At 47.9% G+C, this 26,670-nt stretch overlaps 1 protein-coding gene and 1 long non-coding RNA gene across 8 annotated transcripts in view; one reads left to right on the plus strand and one right to left on the minus strand.

Annotated features, from left to right (window-relative positions):
- The window catches only part of Sox102f (transcription factor Sox102F), a 395,175-nt gene that overhangs the window by 226,102 nt on the left and 142,403 nt on the right, over positions 1-26,670 (minus strand). For 2 of the 7 annotated variants that reach the window (XM_076443836.1, XM_076443827.1), the window contains exon 1: positions 3,754-6,675. The exons of 4 other annotated variants lie outside the window; for them this stretch is intronic. The gene's annotated coding sequence lies outside the window, so the exon portion shown is untranslated. Of the gene's footprint in view, positions 1-3,753; positions 6,677-26,670 lie in introns of those variants that run through there. One more of the 7 variants, XM_076443847.1, reaches the window with a different exon arrangement.
- Positions 6,301-22,791, plus strand: LOC143218659 (uncharacterized). The gene is made up of 2 exons (XR_013011135.1): positions 6,301-7,427; positions 8,027-22,791. It is a non-coding gene; the product is annotated as an uncharacterized LOC143218659 (long non-coding RNA).

Below are 26,670 nucleotides of genomic sequence, written 5' to 3' on the forward strand. Positions count from 1 at the left end.
ACTTGAAAGCTTTCATTTTATTCCCACATTTGTCAGCATTTTATCCCTATCAGGTTACTTGTACACTGTTCTCAATTTATAATGTGGATTCGTATGAAATCTCCGATGAAAATTTTTACTTTGTTCGTGTTTACATATTTTCCGGAATTTTGTACACTTTCATACTTTCATAATTATTAATTTTCTGTACACTCGTTGTCCATTCAAATCTATCAGGTTACTTTTACAGTATTTAAAAAATTTTTACTTTATTTATATTTACATGTTTTCCGAAATTTTGTACACTTTCATTTTTTCATAATTATTAATTTTCTGTACACCCGTTGTCCATTCAACTCGCTCTACAATGGAAGAGGCCAAGCTAAACCAGCACAGAGAAGCTAATAATAGGATGCATGCGATTAACCCTTAATTATTCAGGTAGAATCTGACGTAATCCAATTTTGTCCTATACACGGTAAAATTTTCACAGAGTCTCTAGAATCCGGCATTCAAGTCAATCGAGACTACACATCAAAATTAATGTTATTCAAATTGTCCACCAAATATACAAGTATAAATTGTTATTGAAAGTTCTGTAGGATTCAGTAGTAGTAATCCACAAGTTTTCCATACTGAACCGGGACTCGAATCCACCAACCTATCAATCACAGTCAAACACACAATCACCGACTACAAGAACAAAACGAAGATCTTATAATAGATTCGAAATTCCAAAGAAGCTGAAGAAACCATTCCAGGAAAAATAGCGACCATCTTGCAAATGTAAAATTTTCATAGAAACAACAAACATACATAATTCAAGATGAAACTCTAATGAGTATGTCGTCAATTCAACGTTGTGACCACAATTACCGAAATGAACGACTGACAACTTTCACAAACTGTTAAATCGAATTTATAACTACCCGGTTCCGATGATCACCGTGTGGATGATTCATCCACAGTGAATCTGAAAGATGGAACCAGTAAAAGAACGAAAACAACGTTTCTCGAGGGTTCATCCCACATAATCACCCGAAATGAACCAGTGAAAATTCACACAGAATTAATTAACACAATTCCACAACTTCTATAATGATCATATTTGACAATCAAATTGAAACATCCACACTGCACTAAAAGTCACAGAAGAACCTGACAAACGCAAATGGAGAATTTTAACTTCACGAAAACTACAAATCAGTTCAGCTATTCCTCTAATTCTATTCACTAATTCCTCTACGAAGCAAAAGAAGGAGAAACAGGCAAGAATCCAGGATGACTAAAAAGAACCAGTATTCCCGTTTGCATATTCGTGAATCCCCGAGTCTCGCCGATTTCATAGTAATTCTCAGCTCGTCATCCAGGATGGTGACGCGGCCGATTCACTGTGAGTTGCTACTGTGCGAGTAAAAAGCAATCTGGCCGAGAAAGTCGAGGCTGCTGCAAAGCTCGCCGCCGACGCGTAACAGCAATTTCATTGACGATTGTTCCCGTGGCCGGCGAGAGACGTTTTTGCGGGGTCAATTAAAATAATCAGAAATTATCCCGGGCCGGCCATTACGGGCAACCTACCAAATCGGGGAACAGGTTACTCCCTGCCGAACCCGGCTAGAACCGGAGCTACAGTCTCCCCGAGTTTATGTTTGCTCTTACTCGGTGATGAGCTGTGACCAATCGTATCCAACATGATTTCGTACCTTAAAAATTCTTGAATGTTTTTGACTCTAGTATCATTTTAATCAGAAAAATGACAGTAACATGTTGATCAAAGTTTCACAAAGAAACACTTCAGAAGAATAGTTTTGCACTGGATAAGTGTCATCTCACGGACCCATCTAATCCTGCATCATATTACACCTCTTCTGTAGCTGTTGGGTCGCTCAAACATCACAGCCAGCGACAGCAGGGATAACTTTTCTCATATATCGTGTAGATATCTTCCACAAATATCGAGGCATGACCGCAGTTCCAATTTCCCCGTGTTTATCACGGAATCGCGAGTCGCGCTCGGTTCCTCGCGTCCCCGGCGTCAGATATCCGTCGGTTTCGAGCTCGTGGAGGTTCTTGGGAGTCTGTCGTCGATCGGCGTGTTACATTGTAAACGTGACCGAGCGGCCCCGACCGGGCTGATATTTTCACTTCTCGCGAATCAGCCTGGGTCCCCCCGGTACCGATCACGTGCTCACGATAACAGGTCCGGGGTCCGACGATGTTTGTTCCGCCGTGTCTACAACGGAGCGCCGCCGCGAACGATTATCGACGTTCGACAATCGAAGGATTTATCGTTCCATTTGCCGCCAAGCCGCGTGCTCGCCTCGAATTCTGCTTCGGCCCGGGTTTTCTGCCAGCAGAGCGCACGACTCTGCACCGCTTCGCAAACGGGAACTCCTTACACGTATCGCGAGAGGTTCCACGAACGCCAATTCTCCTCTCTTTACTTATCGCCGCGTCGCTTTATTAGGAGATACCTTTCGACAGATACCAGCGAACCCACGTTTTTCCTAGGTTAAACGAGACCCGCGGATACCCCATCTGACAGCCAGAGTGAACAGCCCCCTCCCCTTTTCTGCCGTCTAGGAAGACTGACTTCGACGCTGACTATCGGATGCCTGACGCTGATGACTCCGATTTCACGATCGACTAATCGGGGAACAGCTTGTTGCCACCTGCTACCGCGATTGATTCCTTTTCGCTACATGGCGACTTCTGCTGGCGAAGCGATCTGATTAGGATTTCATGATTCCGGAGGGTTTACTCGTAGACACTGAGTAGCTGTAATTTGTTGCGAAGGAACAACAAGCTGATAAATTATGCCACTGTAATCTAGGATAATTTGCAACTCGAAATTCTCGAAATCCCCATACTTTATTCGATAGAAAAAAAAATTCTGAAATTGCAGACATATACATGTTAAAAATTAGAATATACTGTGTAGAACTGTCGAGAAGAAGGAACAAGTTGAGGCTTGTCCAGAAGAGATGTTTAGATACAGACGGTAATGAGTTCATGTTGTGACTACTTCTGGTATCATGACATCAATCATGGAGCAACTTCGTTGATACCAGATAGTTGGTTTGATACTTCTATTGATTAATGTTTTTGTGATTACGTGAAGATTCTGTTGCCGCATCGATTAGCGTCAGATATTTCCAGAGGCTTTCGCGTTGGAAACTGATTAGGCGAGGTAGAACTTTGAAAAACAAGAGAGTATAAACTAGTTTTCTTTTTCCTATCGACTTCAAAGTAGTATGAATACTTGAAGTAGATCTTTTTCCTGAAGTAACATCTAGACTACACACGCCAATGAGTCTGTATTGTTGACAGTTCAGTTATCACGATACAATCGTGGAATAACGGTGTTGGTATCAACCATTCGATACCTCGACTGACTTATGTTTTTCTGTTTACGTGGGAACTCTGTTGCTACATCGATCAGATTAGGATTCACTACTTCGGAGGGTTTAATCCTAACTGCACGAATTGAGCTAATTCGTTTGAAGATACTGGAACAATAAATCTCTTGGAAAGAATACATTCCCACCTTCAATTCCAGATTCTATCTCGTCCCATTGGACGGTAAAATGCATCTTCTACTAGAGTACTAAATTATTATTCATAAATGAATATTTAATGGAGTATATTTAATCGGCGTCCACGAAAACTGAAGAAAAACGACACACACCCACACACACACACACAATTCCGTCATCGAAGCCTGCTAGACGCTGCGCTGGTACGATCAAATCGTGAAAGAGTGTATCGACTCACCGTCAGTTCCAACTGGTAGCTTCCAGGTACTATCGTGGACCGCGCGAATCATTTATCACCGCGACCATTCGTCCGCATAATCGTGGTTCTCCTGGCGGGAGCCTAAGCTCTGGGGTCTGGGTATATCACGCGCGCCGAGTGGTCCACACGCTCGGGCCCGCGATGAATATTCGAGGATACCTTTAGAGCACTGATCACGCACGGATTCACAGGATCGTTAGCCTTCGAATCGCTATCCCCCGGCAGTGAGCGCGGGCCGATGCGATGGGCGCACTACGCGAGCACGTTTAAAACTAATTGAGCAATCATCGGGAGATCGCAGGCGGACTGCGTTCGAACGGTTGCCGAGCCGAGCGGAGCCGAGCCGGTTTTCTGTCACCACAAAACGATTCCGAGACCGGGAACAGCGAAGAACCTTTTGCGCGGGAAGGGGGACCCAAAATCCTGGCCCCTGGCTGTTTGTCAAACGGAAGGGCTAGCACCAACAGACACCAGTTTTGCGAGCACACACAGAACAATCCGATCCGGGTGAAATCTGGAATCCTCCGATCTTCAGATACTGAACGATCAGAAGACGAGATAAAGGATTAAAGAAGAATATACACCACGAAGAGGCGACACACTGGCAAGATTGTCGAACACGAGACGTCACTTAGCACCGAAATTTTGCTCGCCGATCTCACCGCAAGCCGATATACTCGAGGGTATCGACTCCGATCCACAAACCGAAAGGTCACGAGTTTCTGTTCACGCCGCTCAGATCGCGCGACAACAACGACAACGACGACAGTGAAACGACCACGGGATGACAGCGTCGATATATAGTTCCTCTATCTAGCACTGTAACGATTCACGTTCCCGATATCGGCGAGAGGGCTGGGAGATGCCGGCGATGACAGTAGGCGGGAACCGGCGCGGCGTTCCAGAACAATTAACCCCAAAGTCTAATCGATTTAATTAGGCGTCGGCCGTGGCGTGTTTCCGATCGATCCTGGTCGCCTCTCGTCCGTCGAGACCCGAGACCACCTTTTCTTCCTCCCCGTCATCGGGTCCCCTCGATCCTAATCGACAACGTCTTCCTTCTCGTCGCACCCTGTCTTCTTTCTACACTATATCTTCTCTCTACACCTCCTCTTCTCTTTGCACACTCTATCTCTCCTCTACGCTCCACCTTCTCTTTAGGCTCTTCTCCGTGGACCCTCAAGAGAAATCGAAGGAGTTAACTCAAGAACTGGAGACAACAAACAGGTCTCTGGACACTGGTCTCACAGAGCAAAGACGTTTCTTCACATACTGCTGACTGACACAGTGTTTTCAAGCTTGAGGTTTTCAGATTTTCCCTCCACACACTTTTTCCTCTCTCTCTCTCTACGCCTTATCTTATCTCTGCGCCCTGAAGAGGTATCAAAGGAACAAACTGGACACTGGTCTCACTTACAGCTGATTGGCACAGAGTTTCCGAGCATGAGATCTTGAACTCATCCCAACTCCTCTATCTCTGCACCCCGAGGAGGAATCGAACGAACCACCTGACGAATCTTAAACAGTGCAAACCAAATAGGTCCCTGGATCCCGATCTCACCTGATCAGGACACCTTTCTACACAGCCAGGTGACACAGAGTTTTCGCACTTGAAATCTTGAGATCTAGCGATCTGTCCAGCTTCTCCGAAGGATTTTCAATCTCCCGAACCAGATAGACGATCGATAAACGAGCGTATTTCTTCGGTGAACAGGTGGTGGACCACGCGGTTTCGGCGGTGGGCGTGCGTGTGGAGGACGCGTGTGCGGGCGGCGATGCAGGTGATTTCCCACGTGTTCACACAGGTGGGCCGCCCCGTGCGCGGCAGACTGTCAGAGGGCGCGGCGGTGACACCTCGTATCCCGTCATCCTTTGACCTGTTCGACAAGCTTCTCTCCGGCGGAGAATCCTGCTTCGTAAAAACCGGGGGCAGAAGCTCGGCAGAAAAGCGCACCTGACACAGCTGGCGGGAGAGGGAGTAGCCGGCCGCGGCGTGGCGCGTGGACCGGCTCACGATCCAGGCCGGCGATCTTGCAGGTTTTCTGGATCGTTTGCAAGGGGTTCGCGAGCCGCTCCGACAACGATGACAGAGGAGAGGTCGCCAGGGACTCTACTTCGGGCTCGTCGAGCGATTTTTCCTGGAGGTCGGAACGATACACTCGGGGCGGAACGTGGAACACGGCGCGGCGGCGACGGGCGCGAATCGCCGCGGTACGATGACAATGATAATGATATAACAATAGCGTGCGTTCTCCGCTGGTTCAGATCTTACACTGAAGACCAAGGTACACATACACATGTGTGTCGGCCGGCCCGGCAGGTAGAAGAAGGAGGTAGAGGCTGGAGAGGTAGGAGGAGTGTGGTGGAGTGTGGCTACGGAGGGAGGGGAGCCACGCTCTTGTGCACCGGCCACACACAATCGCGTGGCTCCGACCTATACAAGCTCACCTCTCTTTCTCTCTCTCTCTCTCTCTCTCTCTTTTTCTCTCCTTCTCTGTTGGGCCTCATCGCCGGGCCCCCTATCTCTCGCCTCTCCTCTCCGGGGACCTAACGTGCTGCCTCTATACAGGCCGGACAGCTCTCCGTAGGAAGTCTCTGTGTGCCGCGGCTCCGTTCCGTTCGCTCGCGTCTCGCGAAACCAAACGAACCTTCTTCCTCCTCCTCCTTCTTTGCTTCTTCTTCTTCTTCTTCGTTGTACGGTTGTTCCGATATCTCTCGTTCTCTTTTCATCGAGACACACACACACACACAGGGAGGGAGAGAGAGAAGAAGATGCGAGTCGCAAAACCCAGCGTGTGCGTGCGCGTAGCAAAGTGCGTGAGGGGCGAGCACGTGTGAGGGGAGACAACTGTGTGTGCCTACACGCGAGGAGACAACGCCATGCCGCGCAGCCACACACAGGCAAATCCAGAGAGAGCCCGAACGAACCACCTCGCCTGTATTGCTTGCTTGCTTACCTGCTTACCTGCCTGCCTCCTGCCTGCTTCCCTTGCTTCTCCTGCTTGCTTCTCCTGCTTGCTCCGCTTGCTATGCCTGGCTTGCTTACCTCGTCCCGCCACCGGCACCTCGCTTACATACGATACGATACGAAGAGAGCCACAAGGCAGGCAGGTAGCGCACAAAACTAAAGAGACTCCGAGAAGCCCCGCGAGAGAGATAGTGACGGGTCCCTTGGTCGAGAGAAGAGAGCAGATGATCGAGAAGAACGGGGGGAGGAGAGAACCGCCAGAGACAACGCGTATCGACAGGAGCGAGAGAGAGAGAGAGAGAGAGAAATCGCGAACGGGAAAAGAGGGAGTCCCGGACCTAACCACTCGCGAGGTAAGGGAAGAGAGTGACCAGAGAGGAGAAGAAACCGCCTGATACCCGTGGAGGGGTGTTCGTTCGATGCTGCTGCTGTTCCTGCTCCTGCTGTTCCTGATGCGGCTGATGCTGATGCCAATGCTGCTGCTGCTGGTGCCTGTTGCTGCGAAAGCCGCGAGTACGCACGCTTTCAGCCAGTCGCGCGAGTATTATACCCCTACCACCGCCTGGCCCGGACGAGTCCCGATCGTCCTTCTCGAACTACCGTTCCGGGGATGACGCTAACAATAAGTGATGCTGAAGAAGGGCTGAGAGCCTAAGTTGTTTGGGAGCCCAGCACTGGAGAGGGGGTAAGAAGAATAGCTTACGAACTGGTTGGTTTAGGGTATTTTTTCTACGAAGTCTAGTCTCTATAAAAATCAGATCGTCTCTATAGACATTCTAGAGAAATATCATATTTCAAATAAAATTTCTGGCACATCCCCAAAATGATCACTTTCCAAACCTTGATCAGTCCACGTACTTCAAATCGCTTCTCCACGTACCACAAAGAAATACTAAACTACCTTCATGAAGAAAAAGCAAGGTTACGAATTTCACGCTTCAAGAGCTCACAATTTGAATTACCCGCAATTTGCAACGCCGGCAAAGGTGTCTAAGGTCCGTCGATGCGCAAATATAATTAGTTCGAACTCGAAGTAATTCCTAACAAAACCAACCTACGATGCCTTAATTATACCTACAGAATAGAGAGCAAGTTCTCACAAGCCGAAGAGTCCGGTTGACACATTATCGCGTCGATTCCAGAGACCCCGTATTACGAGCTAAATCGAGAAAATGCTAGGGATGGACGAGTTGATGCTCTTGAAACAGGAGCATCAGAAGACACTAAAACGTGTCGCCGATTCTGATCTACAACCGTCGCGGATTAACGTTTTACACGTTACAGGATGGAGGAAATTGGAGCAATTTTCCAGCGACATCCAAGCGGCGGGCAATTAGTCGCGGTTGGAAAGCCGTAGATTCTACCGGTCGAGGTGATATCAGTCGCAAGGATCGATAAAACCGGCGCGACCAAAGTGTGAGGAAAGGATTAAGACGATCGGTGGGTGCGTTCGTTGGCCAGCTGTCTCGTTTCCATCGTCCGAATTACCTGTCATCTCTTCTTATCGCGGACAATCCGTTCATCCATTTACACGTGGTGCTCTCGTTTCATTCCCCCAAGTTCTTTCTACTCGAGAAAAAGTCGACTCCCCTCGATCATGAAAGTAAAGGCGAATTTACGCGTCGCGATGTGGATCGCGGATGAAACCTCCACAATGAATATTAAAGATGAGAATCGCAGTATTTATACTCCGAAATGAAGAAGACAATTTTAAATATATCAGGCAGAAACGAATGTTGATCATTCAAAGTGGAAGCCTCGAGAGTTTTAATACGATCAACATCAATTTTGGACAATTTGAAACAGTCCTTGGGAGAAAAAGATGTGCTCACGTGAATTTAACCGTGCACTGTCATACAGGTGAACCCAAGGTGCTCGTCTCATCTGAGCCAGCTATGGTCCCGGTTCGAGAATCCACAGGAACGAACGACCCGCGTCAACAATAGCAACGCCGGCCGGCACCGTTACATAAATCGAATTACCTAACAGTCACTCCGAGTCATTGCACAACTGTATTTGCGCGCGAGTCGATGGTACCAAAGTGATTTGTTTGCGCGCGATTTAGAACATCTGTGCGCACGGCCTTCACCGACTGATTCCGTAGGCACTGTCGCGATAATAACCTCGCGCCGACGACGATCGCGAAGGATGGCCGAGAAAGCTCCGTTATTCTTTTGATGACTGTCGTCCTCGTTTCTGAGGCGACGCCATTCGTGCTTGATAGATCGAGACTCGGGAAAATGATTTAGGTACCTCTCAATGCCTGAAATCGCGGTTAAAATAGTGTTAATTGCTTACCATGGCTGAAAACTATTTGGAGGATTTTTCAACAGCAATAGAAATTCAATTGTGAAGCCCAGCGGTTTCCAGTCTGGGAGGCGCCAAAATTGTTTTAAAAAACTTGATTTGTAGTTTTCACTTTTTTGTAATAAAGTTTTTAAAAAAAATAAAAGGTAGGGAGCCGCGGAAAAAATTTTTTTCGATGAGTACACTTCCAGTATCGTCATTTGAGAACTGTGTTTCAGATTAAAATGTAAAAGTAAATTTCTAAGCTTCCTTTCGGTCCAGTACAACTACTAAAAATGCTATTGGTCAGTCAACGCGGATTCTCCATGTCAACATCAGATGCTGGAGGCACATCTCGCGGCTGTGTTCGTTCAACCCTCATCCTCCAGGCACCCACGCAGCACCTCGAAACCGCGGTTGACATTCCACGGATAAAATAAAGAATCGGGCCACGCCATTGGGGGGATAGTCTTTGATTTATCGTCGTCGATTCTGGGCCGCAAGAGTGTCGTGCGGATCGGGCGTGATCGGTTGCGCCAGTGCAGCGCGCAGCGTCTGCGTCGCGTTCCAATTTTGAGTTCCACCGGCGGATAATGAATCGGTATGCAAAACCACGAATAAGGATCATAACTCATTCGTGCGATATCGTGTTCTCACACGCGGTCAATCGGACGCGGCTCGTGGGATCGAAACGGGGACTCTGTGCCATGCACCGAGCCTGTCCTCCGACCAAGATAAGAAGTAGGTATCGAAGAGCGAACGCGAACGAATGCGAACGGTGCAATTACAACTGCGTATATTCCCGGGGACGTATACAACCGTTGAACCCGCTTGCTGACGAGATTCGATATGGAAGCTCTTTCCGAGAGGGACGACAGCAGAGAGAAAAACGGACAGAGCGAGACCGGCGATTAAAAAACCAGAGAGAAAAAGGTCGAGTCGAACTGACATGAAATATGCGTTCGCGAACGCGTAAAAGTATCGGCCCACCATCGTCCCTGTTAAGTGTCCGAGCACTCGGCCGCGAAACCCACTCGCGACCGGGTTTCCTAGCTGCGCACTGTGCGCTGGATCTACGTATGAACCGCACAAAATTCGATTTTGATAACCAGACTGCGGACATTTATGCAAATTACCATACTTATACAGAATTTTACGGACACTCTCAAATAAAGAAATAATTTCGTTCATGAACTAAGACGTTCCTTCCGATAAATATGAAAATCAGTAAATTGTATATCAGAGATTAACACACGCCATAAAAATCACAACAAATGAAATTACACCGAATCACACGCGGGAGCCTAACTTCCCTAGCAAGACACACTGAAAACACCCGCATTGAACAAAAAAAAAAAAAATAATTTTCGAATTCCGAGCGTGTAGCGCAAGGATCTAGACCACGGTGTGCCGGCAGCGAGCAATTTTGCGTTGGGAAACCGGCTGGTCAGGTGATTAATGGCCGTCGCCTCGGGGACGCGTGAACCGGTGCATCCGATTACGGGGGTGAAGCATTGCGGAAGGGGAGATCGTTTCTTACCAATCGCGTCTCTCTCTCTCTCAATCCAACGATCCAACCGGGGAACTTATTTCTTCGAGGATCCCGGGACAGCCGGGACCATTGTATTCTACACCTGATGCTCGCGCGGACTCTTTCCCGGCGACGTTAACCGATCGAGGGACGCCAGAAAACGTCTCTCCTCTTCCCCTCTCTCTCTCTCTCCTTCACGTGGAACACAAAGCTGCGGAGAAAGAGATCGAGGCTTGGAGAAGAAGATAATGGATTTCACAAGGGCGAGAGACACCAAGAACCGGCGCGGCGCGCGAGTTTAGCGAGATAGCTAACAGCGTCCAAGAGAGAAGAAGGCTTAGAGAAGAAGATCGCCACGGCCTCGGCCTCCGCTCGGCTCGGGGGCGGATTTATCGCGGCGGCTCTCCTGGACATTAACTGGGCAAAGTGTCAAGGGCGACTGAGCTTGTTGCGGCACGGATGGTTCACTTTATCAGCGGCCGAACGTTGACGGGAAACCGTGAGAAAGAGAGACGGATAGGCCAGATAGAAAGCCTCTCCTCTCCGTGAGAGGCCCCCGGAGGAGGACGTTGCTTGCGGAGGCTCGAAACGAGGCTCTGTACGAGGGGAAGAGAGAGATGGAGAGACTGCAAAGGGTGGAAGGGTTCGGGTGGTGCTGCTCGAAAAGCAGGGTACCCGTGTCCATTGACCGTAGGTACGCCAGTGTCGACCGCATCGATAATTCGATAAAGTGTCCTCACATTACCCTATTGATTGCTCCATTGTCCCGCGACGCTTCTCCACGATGGCCTCGTCCGAAGCTTTCAACCCCCCCAGAAGGTTCAACGCTTTGCTTCCTCTTCCTTAGTCGCGACGAGCCCGGCCGAGTCGTTTGTGTACACGATTATAACGATATTTCCATACGTACGGATAGAGCTCGCTATCGATCCAGCTGTCGACGACGCTGCGCTAATCAGTGTTCGGAGGGTGACACTTTGTCTAGAGAAGTTCTAGGGTGCTCTGTGATCTTTTTGTGGAACGTCTTGAAACCGGCTTGACCTGTTTTAGTGAGAGCATTATGGGAATGGAAACTTCGAGTGGTCGCACAAACAATCTACATAGTATTCAAGGATTGGACAGTGTTCTTATCGTTTCAGAAAGTCCTCGTCCTTAAAGAATTAAAGAAACGCGTTCTCATTCTGACAATAAGTGACTCTTCAACTCTGGAAGCTAGTGGACGTTCGCAGAATTAATATTCAAAGAGTTCGACGATTCACTGGCTCGCGCTATCCGCGTGATCTTCATATATCAAGGGCCACGCGATCCCCGGCCCGATGGATCTCTCGTGAAATCGGCGATCGATTATACCCGAGGAGGGTCTCGAAAGAAAGCTGGCGCTGGAAGGATGGAGAGAGAGAGAGTTGTCCGAGGCGAACAGAGAGAGACGGAGAAGGAGCGAGAGAGATCAGGAGCCTTCTACTGCATGCCTGAATCCTAATTGAATCGTCAGGATGCTCGACTACCGGCCCTTCTCTGGCCCGCTGACATCAAGAATGTGACAGACAGTCAGGCATCGTGCCCTTTTCAGAGTCCCTCTTTCGCGTCGAACTCCGAGCGACCTGCCGTCGTCGTACGATCAGCGATGTATTGCCCATCGTTCGTTTGCGGCCAGCTCGTTTACGCATAATTTGGCCGGCCGTGATTTGGGTTTACGGCGTGCGAAGAACCGCTCCGAGTCCTCGACATTTTAACACGCAACCAACTAATTATGTCTTCGCGAAACCGCTGCCGGCTGTATTTCTTACCCGCGACAGAAATATTCGGAAGAGACGCGCGTGTAAACCCGAACCTGACGCTTCTTTCACGCCCCTTCGCCTTCTTAAACGTAATTATTATAATAATGAAATTTTAGGGATAAGCGAAAGTTGCTCAATTTGTCTTGGATGAACCTAATTTACGGTCTATAGTCAGATAATTCTACTGTAAATACATACTGAGCCTGTGATATTTAAATAATGTCAGTAATATGTCGATATGCGTCCTTAAAGGGTTAAATTTTTCTCTTAGTAAATATTTCAGTAAAATGTTGGAGCACATGGAGCTGAAGAGTATACTTAAGTAAAAGATATGTTTGTTAAAGGGAGGAGTTCGAATGTCCAGGATGTTCCAAGGATTTTTCAGCGATTTTCCCGTGGTCGAGGTCAGCCTAGCGGTTTTCAATCTCTACCTTCATCTTTTGTTACTCCGCTAGTTTCACGTTTCCCGCTGTGTCCACCTACGGTGCAATTAATCAAATACCTCGTTACTTCTCTCAGAAACAATTTGCATCAAGTTTTCTTTCCCTGTCCGACGCGCACTGACCTTTCGGAATATAATTTCGCTGGTTACAAGCGCAGTTAATTCTATGCAAAGAACAATGCGAGTGTGGGTTCTAATGCTTGGGGAATATCTCCGGTTACCTTGCGAGTTTTAATATCGTATATCTCGATTTTTCCTTGCACTTGGAGATACGCTAGACATTGAAAACGCTGGACTATCAAATCGAACTACTTTGATCCCGTACGAAAATCATCCAAACATCGATTACAATTTAACAGATCTTCTCAAGCCGTCATTTCTGTTCTGACCACAATTTTATCTGGAATGTGACAGTTTATAAATTTATCAAAATTCAAGATGTCGAAAGTGACTTGTTGAGCGCAAGTATTAAAGAAAAGTTGATCAAGCAAAATTACTATTAACAAATACGTGACAGAATTTTGACACGATCAGCCCAATACGTTTGCGAACATCAATTGACGTAATTTCTCACAAAAGCACCCTCATAATTTCAGTTCACGATAAAAGAAAAATCTAAACTCATGTAGAGAATAAATGTCGAATGTCGGAGATTTTTGGTGGGTGTCTCAGATTATGGAGTCGGAATTATGACATAAATCGCGTGGATCGGAGGCCGTTCGGCATATTAATCTCCAGCGTATAACCGATGATTTTCGGTTCTGGTTGAAACATCAAGAGCGGCGCGCAGGATTCGTTTCTGGCCTCTGGGGAATCTTCTGACATTGGACTTGAGCTAAGCCTATCGTGTCGTGGTGTTTGTACCTGTTCCTGTGGGCGGAGCACGGCGTGCCATTCTATTTCAGCTCGGCTTTCATTCATAACTTGGGTTTTTAATAGCTTGCCGCAGCACAACGCGCAGCGCCTCTGGCGACATTCGAGGATAGCCCCGATTTCTTCGTCCCCTCGGCGAGAGCAAACTCCCTTCACTCTCTTCGCCGCTCTCTCACCGTCTCTCCCTCTCCCGAAAACTCTCCTCTCGATTTCAACAGCGGTCTATTGCGAGAAGAGAATCGACCGTTTAAATCTTTATCTATGTCCCCTTTTCTGCGAAACTCTCGCGAAATTCCCGACGGTCCAAATTTTGAGCCGCTTTATTCGTAACATATAACCGAAGAAATAAATTTGATGAATATAATACATATAATCGTAAATGAAAAATATTAGAACGCGTTATTTTGACACATTCCGTAAGTCTAGTGCTTAAGAAGGTCTCCAGGTTTTTGAAAATTGTCCAGTCTGAAAATTAGACTGTGAATTTCATGCATTAATGGCAAAAATATGTAGATCAAATGCAAAACATTTTTCAAAACCTCGACAAAGATAGATGGATAAAAATTGCTTCCGAAAGCAATCGATAACATAGCATTCAAATTGTTCGTAATTAGTGCTTGTTCAGGGTCCCACCCTGTATAAAAATCGCATCGGTCCCCATTCCACCCGAAAGTTCGAGCGGACGGGTGATCGTCGAGCATCTGGAGCATCTCGAAAACCGGAAACGCGTTCGCGAAATACGTCCGTGTGCTGTCGGATTAATTGCGAGAGCGTTTCGTTTCGTCGCTATCTCGCGTCTCCGCAGAAGATCGTCCGGCGTATTAAGCATTCTGAGACGATCGCGCGAGTTTACCGTTCGCCCGTATAAAAAATCGGTGATAACGATCTGATCGGTAGGAGCTCGATCCGTGGTCCGAGAGTCAGCTCGGTGTCAAACGAAATTTCTCTTGGATCGAGTTACCAGAAGAGCAGATGTACATTTCGACTGGAACAAGTGCGCTTCCGGTTCTATGGTCCCCGGAAACCCATCGATCTCTCGGGTGATCGCGGCTTCGAGAGACCGATTAGCTCCGTTTCTCCTTTATCAAGCAGGAAACACGCGCATTCCGCGAGCGTAATATTGTATCTCCTCCCGGCCATCTAATCTTCGTATCGCATCTATAATATATCATTCTCGGGCAGAGCATGAGTCGGTTGCGTAATTCCGGGTTTCTTGCGAATGAAATTGCTCGCGATCTAGCCGGGACCAACACACACACGTTTTCTGCTACACGGTAGTGCGTCTGATTTCTTCATTAACGCCCTCTACCCCTCTCTGTACTCCTATTCACGTGTTTGTCGGACGAGATCGTGTTGGTGGCTGCATCGCGCATAGCGTTCGCGGAGATCGCGAGGGAACACAGAGAAATATGACCTGCTCCATCTACGAGGAAAAACTAGCTCGAGGTTGCTTCAACTTCTTTCGCTAGGAGAGTTGTTCGTCGTTCGTGTGCTCCCGTAGGACGCAGGATGAAATTAATAACACCGCGGCAAACACGGCTCGATTAGTTACCGGCGTAATTGCCAAACGACTTTTCCTCCGGAATTCGTCGAGATGAAGATGTTCAACGAAATTTGAAGTCTTTCCAGGGATTGATAATCTTATCTTGGTTATTATTGATGGTGTGCGTTCCACTTTTGATAAATTAGCTACGGGCTCATGCGGAATCCGAGCCATTAGACTGTAATTAGGATTGTAACGAGGAGGGTGAATATATTTGTAGTCCGTCGCGTTGAATTGATGCGGACATATGTTTCTTTTTATCCGCAGTGATGACTTGAAGTGATTCGGTAAAGCAGAACCCTCGGGTCCGTGCTGTTTCTTAAATCGTGTGGTTCTCTGAAAAATATATTTTATAAATCCTCGAAAAATAACCTGATAAAAATCCTGTCTGAAAGTAGTCGCCCGCAATTTCGTTCTGCGGACTAATAATTAGAAACTCTCCTCGTAAACCTGACGAGAACGACACGTTATAAATCCACGATGAAAATCGTCCAATAAAAATTCCTCTCCGAAGTTCGCAGCATCGTTCCCATCGTCCGTAACCGGGTTTCCCGGTTGAATCTTTTGTGTCGGCCTGCTCTCAGCCTGGATGTCCGCGTTCCGAGAAGTCGGTAGATCCATCAGCGCATTGGACGTCCACGAAAACGTTCTCTGTGGAGAAAGCTTTCTTGAGCCGGGTCGGGCGAACTCCATTTTTGTCGCAGGTGCGGACGAATGTTCACCAACAAATCATTCCCCGTGCCCGGCAAGCCGCGAGACCGTGTCTTCGTAAGCCGATTAATCCTATCGAGCGTATCTCCAAAGAACCCTCTCTCTCTCGCTCTCTCTCTCTCTCTTTACATCAGGGATGGAAGAAGTAAGTCCGTGACACGCATATAGGTAGAAAAGCGAGGTCCTTTGGGCGCGATCATCCTTCGAACGGGATGGAGAAGAAGAAGAAGAAGAAGAAGAAGAAGAGGAAGAGGCAGACGACGAAGGCGACGAAGAAGAAGAAGATGATGATGATGATGAAGAGGGGTACGGGGGGATGAAGATCCGAACAAAGAAGGAAAGAGGGATAAAGGAAGGAGGGTACATGCACGGCGCGAAGACGAGGGGGCGGGCAGAGAGGCGAGGGCGACGCCACGAGGCTTATAAATAGACACGCGGATAATCACTCAGGATTTATGGTAACCACGGATTATCAAGTTGTACAAGGGGGTATATTTCATATTCGCGACGTTACCTTATTTCAATGGGGGAATACCTGTTCCGCGCGTTACAAACTGCATGAACGCGCATACACGGGACGACACGTGTGTTGCGCCCGCGCTCTCCACAGCTCTCGGTGGAACACTCTCCGAGCATACCAGCACACTAGCGTGCGCACACGCGAGCAAGTAAACGAACGAGGGAGCGAGAAAGCTAACGAGAAACCGTACGAACGAGAGAGCGAGAAAGCGAACGGCAAGACGCCACGGAACTGGCTCGAAGAGGCGTCCAGGTGATCTCGCTCTTTCTCGCGAGGGCCTCTTATCCGGCCTTCTCTGTCCCGATCTCTCCCTCTGTGTTCACTATACTGTTCACTCTCTGTGTTGCCCTTCTCTCAAAATCATTCCCACGTTCGCCGGCTACAAAAGTGCCCGGCCACTTTTCCGAGAGACCGATCCCCTGACCGATCACCGACGACACCGTACACCGGCTCGATATCCGCTCACGAGATTAGAGCCGGGACTCTTAACGGCCGGAACGGCGTCGTTGGCGTCGCCCGTCAGTGCTGGAATTTCGAAACCACTCGACCGAAAGGATGAAATTGCAGGCGAGATACAGGGAGGATGAGTCGCGGGGATAGACGCGAGACAGGGAAAGGGGGCCCTGAAACTGCTACCACAGAACGCGCGCGCGATCCGAGAGCCTTCTCTACGAGGTGCAACAAGCCGACATCCAACACGGAATGCATTTCCGACCCGTCACCTGTCGAACTTTGTACGCCAAGATCCGCATGAGGTATTTTCAAGTTTCATCTTCCTGATCCAGAATTGTTCCAGCAGTCGGGTTATGGATTATCCCTGCTATTTCGGGATTGGTACGCGCATTGGTGACTGAATGCGTAATCACGTCATTCTCTAATAAAAATGTTGATACTATATGATACAAAGGCTACAACTCTATTGGACGATTTAGAACATTTTGGGTATTCGACATAAAGATTCATTTACCAAGATCTCCAGTGGTCAAAGGAAATTCTCTTTTTAATTTCAGCAGCTTTATGCAATAAAGTAACAAGCTTGTTACAAGCAAGAGGACCCGTATTCATTAAAGAGGACATAGATTGGATCCCTCCTGTGTCTCTGTGTATATGTACGTATACTAATGGGAGTTCTCTTCGTCTGTGCACTGGACGGTTGACCTGGCGACCGGAAATTGAGAAGTAAGATGAAATTCCTGACAACCTGGATTAAAAGTAACTTCAACACCACTGTCTGAAAGATAACCTCAATCTACCCTCTGACAGCTAAATCGCTTGTGTCACAGTCGCGAGACTGAAGAAACTGAAAAACGATTTTATCGACTCCATCCATACTCCTATCACGAATAAAATTATATAGTTTGAATGCCACACATCGAAGACATTGCGAAACTTTTCCTTTCTAAATAGAAGATCCACTTCTAGCACACATTTTAATCAGAAGAATTCACGTCTTCGCTCTCCGTGGACAATTTTCATAAACAAATCACTAGACGCAAGCAGACTCGACAGAATCCCTGCAAGATCTGGCGAAACTTTTACCGCGAGCCTCACGTGGAAAGATGCGTGAGAAATACCTCGAAGCGTACCCCTAACGTCTCTTATCTCGTCTTGATCATCTGCCGCGCATGCCTCTCGTCGATGCATCGCGATCGATCGTCGATCGTGGAAAAACGGAAAATGATTCCCGGCAACGTGTTTATCGATTTCGAACAAAGGTGCGCCGCTAAACGAAAGCCCCGATAAACGAACGTAGATCTGTCCGCGGCGATTGCCGGGTTCCACGGCCGATTCATTCGTTCGCGGCAATTACGAAGGAGCCTAAGCTAGCCCATGGGGGGAAGGAACGCACACGAGGCTTCAGCGCGAGTCAACTCTGTCGGTTCGCCGACAGAGGCATCGCGTGTACCGCAGATAATATCGCCGGGATGCAACAATAGAGGTGAGCCTCTCTTTCTCATCTCTTTCTCTCTTTCTTCTACTTCACCCTCGCCCTCCCCTCTTTCTTGGCCCCTCTCACGAAATATTCTCACAGAACAACCTTACATGCCGGATTAACGCACCCACTGGGCTTCCCATTGTCAACAAGCCGAGCACACACATGGACGCCTATACAGGGTGTCTCTTCTAACACGAACATCCTAAACATTCAAACAAGTTTGGAGAAAATAGCATCAGCCATACATTTCTGATGCGTTGAACAAAGTAATACAAAAAGGAATGTATACACGTTAACATTAATAAATTATTGTAGGGTCGATTGATGAACGATTCTCTAGTCCTCATAATAATTTCCTCGCTGATGTTAGCACATGTAGTTCATTTTAATATAACGATTCGTAAGCTACGATGAAGACGAAGCAAATCGGATATAAAAATTGAGCGGGATGTTTAGGATGCTGAAGTTAGGTGGGACACCCAGTATACACGTGTGAGTGTGCGTCTACCTCGCTCCGGCATCTACAATGCCCCAATATTCCTCAATCTGAAACGGACCGGCGCGTCTCTCTACGCGATTGTTAACGGGCAGCTCCCATTATGCAGCCGGTGCGCAAGGTCCCCTCGAGTCCCCCGGATCAGGTTGCCCCGATTTCCACTATCAGAACCGGGGACCAGATGCGTGCTTCATTTGTCGTTCCTGCTGCCGGCGTAGAAATTCATTTTGATGATAAACATTAGGCGACAACGATCAAATTTCTAAACCGTGCGGAATATGTACCTTCAGAAGTCTACATTTCGTATTCGAAACCATAACGCGTTCCTCCGATCCCAAAACCCCATGGAATCCACCCACAGCCTCCCCGAACTCCTAACAATCGCCCGAAGCTGAAGAGAATGAACATCAGTAGCACTTTAAAAGAAAACGGTTCCGCGTCGCGACCCGGCTGGTAATTGAAGAAGATGCGCCCCTATCCCGGGGCATTCATCTGACAAATCCATTCATCCGTTCACCGGAGGATCGCGGGATCAGAAGCGGCAGCGGCCTTGAACGATCGCGACGCAACGGCATACACCGTCGACCGAGAGGAGCAACAACCATCGCATTCCAGCGGCAATGAAAGCGCTCACGATTCGAGGAGAGGAACGAAGTCGAACGGTACACCTAAGGCTCGTCACATCTCTTTCGTTCTCGGATCAAGAAAAATCGTTCCTCCCTCTGTGGAAGCGAAGGAATCATTCCGGACGATGACTATCCAATTCCCCGTGTGCCCTCGCGTATCAGAGCCAGGTCCACGGAAATATTCTGCCGATATCGGAATCAGCTTCTCGAAATATGCCGCGCGCGTTCGTTGATCGCACGCCATAGCACAGCTTGATCCCCCGTGTGTTCATTAGCTCGATAATGGGTTACTCGAGCGGAGCCGGAGCTCTCTCGCCAACGGACATTAGATTACACGCATTCCTACTGCCGATACTTTGCTTTAAGAAGCGCTCCGTGCTTGTTCCTCGAGCAGCATTCGTCGTCAGAGAGGATTCCGCCGGCCGGGCAATCCTCGTTTATCGTAATTCGAGCGGGACGAGCTAAAGGGACCTCGAATTCGCCCGGGTACACAATGTCACTCATGGAAAATCCTGCCCCAGGGGCCAGATAATGCGAATCTACGCGCCTATTAACATTCCAGCCGGGACGAGAACGGGTTAATGTTATTCCCGTCTTGTACTACGACGTCCTTCTCCGTTCCAGTCCGAGCCTTCTAATTAGCCGCGGATTTAATGCCGTATCGATTGATCATTTTAGGAGCCGCGAGCGCTTATCGGGAACGCGCCGAGGCTTATTATCATCCAGCCGTGCTGATACGCGTAACGAGCCCGCTAAGAAACGAAGCCTGTTGATGGTCGGTGATCCCCGTGCTGACCGACAATAATCACTAGACCGTGAATCTTTATGCGAAATGAAAATCTTGCTATTTTCCCGGCGATATAAGATTCAATGAAAATTTATTCCTTCTCTTAATAATCTTAATGAGGAGATTGATAAGATTTCTTTCTTCACATTTTGTAGGAAACTAATTTCGTCCCAGCTTCTCAAAAAACTCCAGGTCGAAGGGTCCAATATTAAAAGAACATTAACAAGTTCTCTGAATGGTCGACGATCATCATTATCGAATGGGACACGCTGGATCGCAGGATCCGTTGCAGCGCGTATAGATCTCCTTATTAATTTTGCGCGCGGATCGTAATGCCTGGCGAGGGCGACACGTGTACTTGTGTGTGTTCACCACACACCCGAGTCCCGTAATTATATCAGCGACGATTTAAATTCTAATGCTCGTGTAGCAGAGGCGAGTCCGCGCGACACGGCGCGGTTAATGATCTCTCGTCGAGCGACGGGAGTGAGAGAGAAAAATTAACGGCGCGAAGTGCCCGTCGCAGATCAAAGTGAAACGCGCAGCTTAACGTCGTCACCGGTGTTGTCGAACGTGAAACGACCCGCCGCGCGATATTCGTCGTTAGGACACGAAATAAGCAACATCACTGTGCGACGCGGCCGGCCGTTCAAACGTAACCACCGACGACGACGATGCGAGAGGCTTTTTCCTTTTCACCGGTCGCCTACCGGTGAAATTACGCGGAGAATCAGCTCGTTAGACGCATTCTGCTTTTAGAGCATATTGTGCGCAAAGAAACCGATTTTTGCAGATCGGGTCCCAGCGAGGTTGCTGTCTTTCGATCACAGTCGTCAGATTGAGATTAGTCTCCCCACTCCACCTTCTCCTACCACGCTGCTGTTCCCCCACGGCCCGGTCGCGTGACGCATGACTCGGTGCTAACAGAGAGAGGGTAACTTCTTCCCCTTCACTCGAGTCAATTCCCCTGATCTAACTATTTCTTTTTTAATCAATACTAAATTCATCGAGCACCGAAGAACATGGTTTCGCTTTACAAAAGTAACAAGATGAAATTTATTTAGATTTTATACGATCAATATTACATATGCCATAGGGACAGAACGAAGGAATTAAATGAATCATTTGTATCTTTAGAATCTTAATGACAGCAAGGTAAAAAATATATGAAATGTTTCGACCGCCGGTAATTTACTGTTAATTAATGGTCAAAGCTGCGGCGATTTTACCTGGTTACTTCGACCATCGTTTCATCCATAGTTCATGGGAATTCCTACGGAGTCACGTATTATATACTCAAGAAAAGTCTTCAATCGCTGACTTAAGATCAGCTTCAGCCTGAAGGTTTTGACACTTGGAAAGTCCAGTGTATTCGAGTATGCGGGTCAATCGGATAGGGTTACCACAATGCGAGGATAGTGTAACATCTGATGAAACACCTTCGTCTCTAAAATATAAATCACAGTGAACGATTTTCATTTACTAGGTAGATGTAATGTAGGAATCCTTGTTCAATTGTTCAGGCAGACTGACTCGTATTAATGGAGACGTAAAATTTGATTTCTAACGAAATTGATTCATTTCATGTATGAATTACAGTAAAGTAGAGCAAAGCTAACTTTGAATTGAACTTTTATTTACAGATGTACAATCTTCTAAAAATCGCACGACACCTATGAACATACTTGCAATGATCCGCGAGTGCAAAGAACGGATTGCAGTCGGACGAGACGGAATACTTAAGAAACAGCTGTATTAACGGAACGTTGACGTAATCGATGCGATGGTTAGCCTAGTACCTGCAACGGTAACAGGCAAAAATCGTAGCAGCGCAATGAAACCAGCGTTACGTTGGTCGTCCCAGCCATGAACGAGTCGTTAGGCTCCGTTCGTTTACGTGACAACGGCTTATTAGTCGCTATGAGCGTTGCGTAACAATGATATAAATGTGCGATGGCTGATCGGGATACATTAACGGAGTGAAACGCGACAGATCGCTCAGAGGGAAACGGATAATGAACGGTTTCGATCTCGCGGAACAACCGATATATATACCTGAACACCGGCAAAGAAAGCGGCGGGTAAACATGTCCGCGCGAACAGGTTTCCCGTTTCTTAATGGTTTCCATAGTACTCTTTGCTTTATTGTTCTCTCTCCTTAAACCAATCTCAAACACCGTCATGTAATTCCATTCTCGGCTCAAAGCACTCTGCAATCTTGTCCATTCAAATTCCTTCAAAATCACACACCGTACACTGTTACAATCTACCGTTATTATTCTATAGGCATCAATGTCGCGGATAAAATTATATAACTGCGACACTATACCGTTCGATTAGATACTTTGATTCTGTTTTGAGAGCCGGGGCAATTTTTAACGGAGATATCTCGCTTGGTAATTGCAGACTTCCGCCTGAACGTATGTAATTCACTGTAGCGAGATAATTAATAAATTCTACAGCGAATACAGTGTTTATGTTACAGTGTTAGAATCTTATTGGGATTATAAGATTATTAATAGACTGCGGATCCTGTTGCAAGACGCAGGAGCCACTTGGGAATTTCTTTCTGCATATATGATTATTATACTAGATCGCATTGACACAATTCGTTTTTTTATTTGAAAATGAATATGAAATTCAGTCGGTTCCAATTAAAACAAAAAAGCTACAATTTCTTTTAAAGACCACATCGAGCATGCACGAATCCCACAGTTCCCTAGCCTAAAGTCATCTCCACCTAAATTTCTCTCTCGGGCATTCATAAAACAGGATCAAACAGAATCGAACCGAAACACACGGAGAAGACTGGCTACGTTCAATGATCCCAGACCCAGCGACACTTCGATTTTAATTACCCTCACGCGCATGTAAACAGCGCTACGAGTAATCCGAAAAGAGCAAGAGGCCTCTCGTTAATGGGCCAAGGATCAACCGAAAAATTCCAGGTCCGGGGGTCCGGCAGCTAGTCGGTTCCAATTAAATCAGAAAAGAACGAACCCGACCGGTGCGCTGTGCGATCCTAAAAAGAAACTCGAATCGCCCGAAGAGGAGACAAGAAAGGGGGAGAGCGAATAGGAGAGGAAGGAATAAGTGAAGGTGGGGGATCTTTGGAGGTGGCATTTTTCCAGCGGGCTGGAATACCTGCAGCTGAAAGAGATACGTCACGCACACACGCGTCCGTACGGAGGGAGGCGAGGAAGAGAGAGAGAGAGAAAGAAAGAGAAAGAGAGAGAGAGAGTGAGGGAAGAGAGAGCAGCGTTACCGGACAATGCCGTTTCTGCGCTACGACGACGTGCGTACGAGGTGACTGCCTGTGTTCGGTGTTTCGCGAACAAATGGGAGAGCATCGTGCCGGCACCCTGGCCCCGTGACGAGGGGGGCCAAGGGGCCACGGGGCAAAGACGACGAGGACGAAGAAGAAGAAGTGGAAGAAGAAGAAGAAAAGGTTGAAAGCATTGTTCCTGGCCCCTCGCCCCACCTGCCCGGCCTCCCTCGTTTTTCGTCCCACCACATTTCATACCGATGCACCATGCGGTTCTCCTCAGATTTTCTCTTTCTCTTTCTCTTGTTACCTCCTTCCACCAAAGCCACCTCAAACGCACCGGCCCGTGCTCAGGTGTGCTCCATTGTTAAACGCCCCACATATCGCGTACGCGCTCCTCGCTTACCCTCTTTATTATGTGTTTGCCCATTATAACGAGAGGGAGACAGAAAGCGCGGAGGGGTGGGGAGAAGGGGGCGGGCCGGAGAATGAAAAAGAAAAAACGGGTGGGGGGGGGATAGATGTAGAGCCACTGGCTCCGAGGGATCAAGTGGCATTGTCCGACAACGGGATGCTTCTTCCACAGCTGGTTTTCGGTGATTTTTCTGTCGGTCGATCGGAGGACGTTGTCTCGAGGAATGTTTGGGAGAGATCGGTGGTTCGAGAACGTTTGAAATTGGTTGGACTCGGATGATTTTGCTCTTTCGTATTTTTAACGTTGCTTTTCGGTGGAGGCCATTAACAACGTGGTACAATTTTAAACGAGACACAGCAGTATCCAGCGTCAGAAAATAATAAAGACCCCTAGACACATAGACTTGAGGAGCGCATCGCGGAACCGGTTACCAGAAAACGGTTCAGCATCGTGACAGGTTGAAAAGCGATTTACAATGTTGCACGCGGTCGCGGTTACAAGCTCGGGCAGAGGAACGGCCAGGCGGATCCGAGGCGTCGGTATATTTCGCTTTGTCTTATCCCGGCGTGGTCGTGAGGGGTGTAAAATGCGTGCGGAGTACGTGCTATGACAAGGGTCACCGATACACCTGCGCGCCGGTGCTTCTAGAGCGCGATAATATAGGATTCTGATCCGACAACTGCGACCGGTATCTTCTTCCCCCTATTCGCCCGGTCTCTCTCTCCTTCGGGGCGGGGAGGGGGAGGGGGTATAATGCCGTGTAGAGCGGGCACTCATAACGCCCGTGGAAGGCGAACCTGTTGAGATATAGCCCGGGTAGTGTTTCAATCGCACGGGGCGAACGGACCGTCGACAATGATACGCGCGTACGTATGCAAAACCTATTACAATATTGGATACCCGGCCCATGCATCACGATAGTCGAAATAAATCAACCGCGAACAAGCACCGACGCGGTCAGCGGAGAGTCTTAAATAATTTACTAATTTTTCAATAGGCCGACCCGAAAGGTCGCGCCGGCCAGTACCGCGTAAATCCCTTCGCCTCTCCCTTTCTCTCTCCGTAGACGTTTTTCTCTACTTCTCCCGAGGTTCGACGAAGCCCTCTCCCGTTGAGCGAGTATTCCATGGGTGTTGGAAACCGACGGGAAATCCCGGGGTCGCTTGAAAAATCCACGAGAGCGTAGCTCTCCCCGTGCGTGGTGCACGAGGCGGCGATAAAGAGCCGTAGCTCTTCGCAACAGAGCGGATCCGCGAAATGCTTCCGCAAACCGAGCAACAAAACGCGACGTGCTCGTTGCCTGGTGAACATAATGTAAACATCCGAACGAGCAAAAATCCTTACTTATTGCCCCACAGTTTCCCCGACGGGCCTGCTCGGGTCATGGCTAGCCCTCCCGCGGAAAATCAGCCGCGACTCTGACAATGCTTACATTCCCGTGATTTAGCGTTCCGAGAGGCTTTCAATTAGAGTGGAGGTTGATTTACGGGATATTATTGGACGCGTAGTTTTTTATTTTTACGAGCAGGGTTAGTTAGACAGCAGTGGAACATGCACAATTCAAACTTCTTAATTTCAGAGCACCCTATATTGTCCATCACCGAGCGAAACCGCAGCCTCGCCCCTCGAATGAAATTAAAACAAACCCGATTAGTCGAAATTGCTGTCAATCTCGTTGAGCAATAACGAGTCCCATTAACGTCCAAAGCGATATTGAAAGATCGGCGATCCGCGATGATCGATTCAGGTGAAGGTGTCTCCGCGGCAGAAGAAGAGGCTTTCGCGGGGCGTTCGTTAATTTTTAATGGAGCATTTTTTCGTATCGCGTTTCCCGTCGATAGCCAGCGGATCGATTAACGGAACACCTGTACACGTTCGCATAATTTAAACGTGCGAGTGGTTCTTCCCGTTGCGTCGCCGTCGTCGTCGTCTGCCGACGAATTTCACTTTGCCCACTACCATTTCTCATCCCGTCATTTGCCTCAGTCGCTTCTAGTTTCTAGCGCGTCGTTAGATATACTCGGTGCTGGCCGAAACGAGCAAAAAACTGTTTAATTTTCACCGTTAAATAAATTTCTCTGGGTAAAGATCACACAGCCGGGGAGACTTTCACGCGTGCGCGAAAAATCGCGGAATCGCAAACAGCAGGCGCGAGCGAGCAAGTGTGTGTGTGTGCATCGGGTTCGCGAGTTCCACGATATGCTAACGTAAAGTTGCGCCAACCTGGACATTCAATACTGCCAGTGAGTCGCCCGGTAATGAAACATTTAACGCGCGTGCACTTATCGGCCGTGATCTCGTAATAAACAACGGACGAGGAGGCGTGATAATTCGAGCTGTCGCGGTTAAGGCCTTTGCGCACCCTGGAGCGGTCCCGTTGCACAATCGCAACGAGTATGGCAGCGGTCGACGGAAGATGGGCTCTAAAACCTGGCACAATGCGGATTTTATGGCATCGAAATGGAAAAACTAGCTTTCCTCTTGGTACGAGTTCACGTGGTGGTGTAATTGGAATGGTTGTAAAATTGAAAACTAGCTTGAGCATAAATTGAGGAGCCTCTTGATGCTGTGAAATCGCTTTGCTAATGAGTACATCAATCCTTAACACCTCTGTATCGTTTAGATCAATTTCACCCGATGGTTAACCTTTGCTTTTTATTATATTCCTTGTTACAAAATCGATTTTACCACATTATTGGTCTTCAAGGTGATCTGAAGGTCA

The sequence above is a fragment of the Lasioglossum baleicum genome, chromosome 2 (assembly GCF_051020765.1).
Source record: "Lasioglossum baleicum chromosome 2, iyLasBale1, whole genome shotgun sequence".
Lineage (NCBI taxonomy): Eukaryota > Metazoa > Arthropoda > Insecta > Hymenoptera > Halictidae > Lasioglossum > Lasioglossum baleicum.